This window comes from Salvelinus sp. IW2-2015, unplaced genomic scaffold, assembly GCF_002910315.2.
Source record: "Salvelinus sp. IW2-2015 unplaced genomic scaffold, ASM291031v2 Un_scaffold2099, whole genome shotgun sequence".
In the NCBI taxonomy this organism is placed as follows: Eukaryota; Metazoa; Chordata; class Actinopteri; order Salmoniformes; family Salmonidae; genus Salvelinus; species Salvelinus sp. IW2-2015.
Genome location: NW_019943437.1, coordinates 30761 through 34366, shown reverse-complemented (window position 1 = coordinate 34366; position 3606 = coordinate 30761).

The following is a 3606-nucleotide window of genomic DNA, read 5'->3' as shown; positions in this document are numbered from 1 at the left end:
ACCTCTTCTCTCTCTCTCTCTCTCTCTCTCTCTCTCTCTCTCTCTCTCTCTTCTCTCTCTCTCTTCTCTCTCTCTCTCTCTCTCTCTCTCTCTCTCTCTCTCTCTCTCTCTTTGGGTTTCCAAACTCCCCAGCTGGGACTCATTTCAGTATGCTAGGGAATGTAATGATACAGTGATATTAAGGGGTATTAAACTAGTTGATGACATTTTGGTCACATTAATGAAGAGTGGCACTGCGTATGGGAGAAGGGGGGTGAGAGGCGGGAAAGTAAATGAGAGTTGTGAAGTAAATGAGAGTTGTGAAGTAAATGAGAGTTGTGAAGTAAATGAGAGTTGTGAAGTAAATGAGAGTTGTGAAGTACCGGGCCTTCAGAAAGTATTTACATCCCTTGACTTTTTCCACATTTTGTTGTGTTTCAGCCTGAATTGAAAATTGATTAAATTACAACAACAAAAATGTCACTGGCCTACATACAATACCCCATAATTGTCACGGCTGTTGAAAGGAGAGGACCAAGATGCAGCGTGGTGAGCGTACATTTTCTTTTATTAGTGAAAAAGACGCCGAACAAAACAATAAACACTACAAAAACAAACCGTGAAGCTCAAAGGCAAAGTGCCCTAAACAAAGTCAACCTCCCACATAGACAGGTGGAAAAATGGGCTACCTAAGTATGGTTCTTAATCAGAGACAACGATAGACAGCTGCCTCTGATTGAGAACCACACCCGGCCAAACACAAAGAAATAGAAAACATATAAATAGAGAAACTAGAATGCCCACCCTAGTCACACCCTGGCCTAACCAAAATAGAGAATAAAAACCTCTCTATGGCCAGGGCGTGACAGTACCCCCCTCCCCCAAAGGTGCGGACTCTGGCCGCAAAACCTGACTCTAAAGGAGAGGGTCTGGTTGGGCTTCCTTTACGGCGGCGGCTCTGGTGCGGGACGTAGACCCCCCTCCGCCTCTGGCTCCCCCCACTTTGGTGGCGCCTCTGGTGCGGAGACCCTCGCCGCCGGCCCCAGACTGGGGACCCTCGTCGCGGGCCCCGGACTGGGGACCCTTGTAGCTGGCCCCGGACTGGGGACCCTCGTAGCGGGCCCCGGACTGGGGACCCTCATTGCGGGTCCCCCTCTGCCTCTGGCTCCCCCCACTTTGGTGGCGCCTCTGGTGCGGAGACCCTCACCACCGACCCCGGACTGGGGACCCTCGTAGCGGGCCTTCGTGCCATGACTCCTCACTGGAGGCTTTGTGTCATGGATCATCACTGGAGGCTTCTTGCCATGGATCATCACTGGAGGCTTCATGCCATGGATCATCACTGGAGGCTTCTTGCCATGGATCATCACTGGAGGCTTCTTGCCATGAATCATCACTGGAGGCTTTGGTGCCATGGATCATCACTGGAGGCTTTCTTGCCATGGCATCACTGGGCCTCACTGGCATCATGTTGGCTCTGCTGGAGTCATACGGAGGCTTGCTATGGTCACTGGAGCTTGCTTGCCAATCTATGGAGTTCGTGCTCCATAGGTCATTCACTTGGAGGCTTCGCATGTCGGAACTCGATGGATGATCACGGATGCTTCGTGCCATGGATCATCACTGGACGGTTCGTGCCATGTCGAGTCATCACGAGGGAGGATACATATGGGCAGTCTGTGCTACGTTTGACTGCCACAGTGGGCTCAACCAGGCTGGGAGACAACACAGGAGGATTAATTCTAGGCGGCAAGGACAGGACTCTCTATGCCACGGGCGTGAAATAATGTCAAAAGTGGATTTATGTTTTTCAAAAGTTGTACAAATTAATTAAAAATGAAAAATCTGGAAAGTCGTCTGTTTAAAGTCACTAGATAGGTCATTGCAACCCGACTTTGTGATGGCAAAGCCTAAAATAAGTTCGAGGATCGTTAAATCAAGTTGCTCTCCTAGACGACAGCAGTCCATCATAAAATGTCTTACATCATCTCTGCCCTACATATACAATTATGTGTAAGCCGCTCCCTCATGATTCGGAGGGATAGATCCCCCTTTAGGAATTTCAAAAGACACATGATTCAACCAACAGACCAGGGACGGTTTTCCAATGCCTCGCAAAGAAGGGCACCAATTGAATATCCTTTGAGCATGGTGAAGTTATTAATACACACTTTTTGGATGTGTATCAAACAACCCAGCCATACAAAGATACCAGGCGTACTTCCTCACTAAACTCAGTGCTAGAGAGGAGAAAACCGCTCAGGGATTTCACCATGAGGCCAATGGGACTTTGAAAGCAGTTACAGAGTTTAATGGCTATGAGGAGATGGGAGAAAACTGTTGTTTGATTGCAAATATGCAGACGGAGTCCAAAAAGAGAACACACAGAAGGCTGTTGTTGAAACACCTGTCTCCGATTATATCTTCAAACTAAGGGCAACCATTCATGGCATCTGTGACAGAGAGGGAGAAGTGTACATCCATGTATACGGTAAATAGTCCTAGCTAGCTACATTTTTAGATGTTACACGTTTCTTAATTTGTCCATTTCATTTCAAGTTAAAGTGTATCTGTTGCTAGCTAGCTAATGCTACTGGCTGGCTCACTATCCTAACCCATTACATGTATGATCTGTGTAGTAATTATTTGTACCTCAGATCCATTGCATCGCTAGTTTATCTATGTTAGTTAGCTAACATTGAACCAGGTTTGATTAGGCTACCTGCAGATTTGTCATGCAGGGCAGTCATGGTTATGAGTTGGATTAAATGGTTTAATTGGTTTAGCTCGCAGCTAGCTCACATGTCTAAACAAAAGACTCCACTATCAAGTACACATTTCAATAGACGATGCTGGAATGTGGTTGCTAGTAAGAAAACCGCTCCAATATGTGTACCGAAACGTTTCAAGGGCCATTTTCTCAAAAGTGATTTACTAAGTTTATCACTTTCAAAACCAGAATTACTTCCCATTGTTCTCAACTGTAGTGTATGATATTACATTTCTAGCTCTGAGTCTCTACTTTTTATCCAATGTACAAAAATACACCATTTCAAATTCTGGTACATTTCTTGGATATATATTTTTGGTCTTTGGTCCACAGACTATCTATACTAATACCAAGCATATCGCTACTGAAACACTAACCTCTCATCTTGTTTTTTCTCATGGGTACTAACTGTAAACTGACAGATATTTTACTTCACCATTCCTATTCTACAAACATGAATCACTTTTGCAGAGGCATTAGTTAAAACTCTTAATAACGTTATTAGACAAATCCCTCCATCACCCTCTCTCACTGAAAGCAATGGCAGCAATGGCAACATGCCAAAGCCCATGTACAATTCATCTCTTTTAAATAAAGATCCTGGCTCAGGAGTTCACAGGCACAGAGATTGTTTTCAAGACTTCTCCTGCCTGAAGCCTTAAAGACTTTCATTGCCTAGTCATTTAGTTTTAATCGTTCTTACCTCCTTTGACACGACATGTATGTAGGTGGGCTTCGCTGATCAATGCCAGTGACGCAAACTTCAAATAGTTTACCGTACTGTCTCTCTACTCCATCTTCCATGCAAATGTATGGGTGAAAATAAATGTGACTGTACAGAAAGTGAATATTTTCTC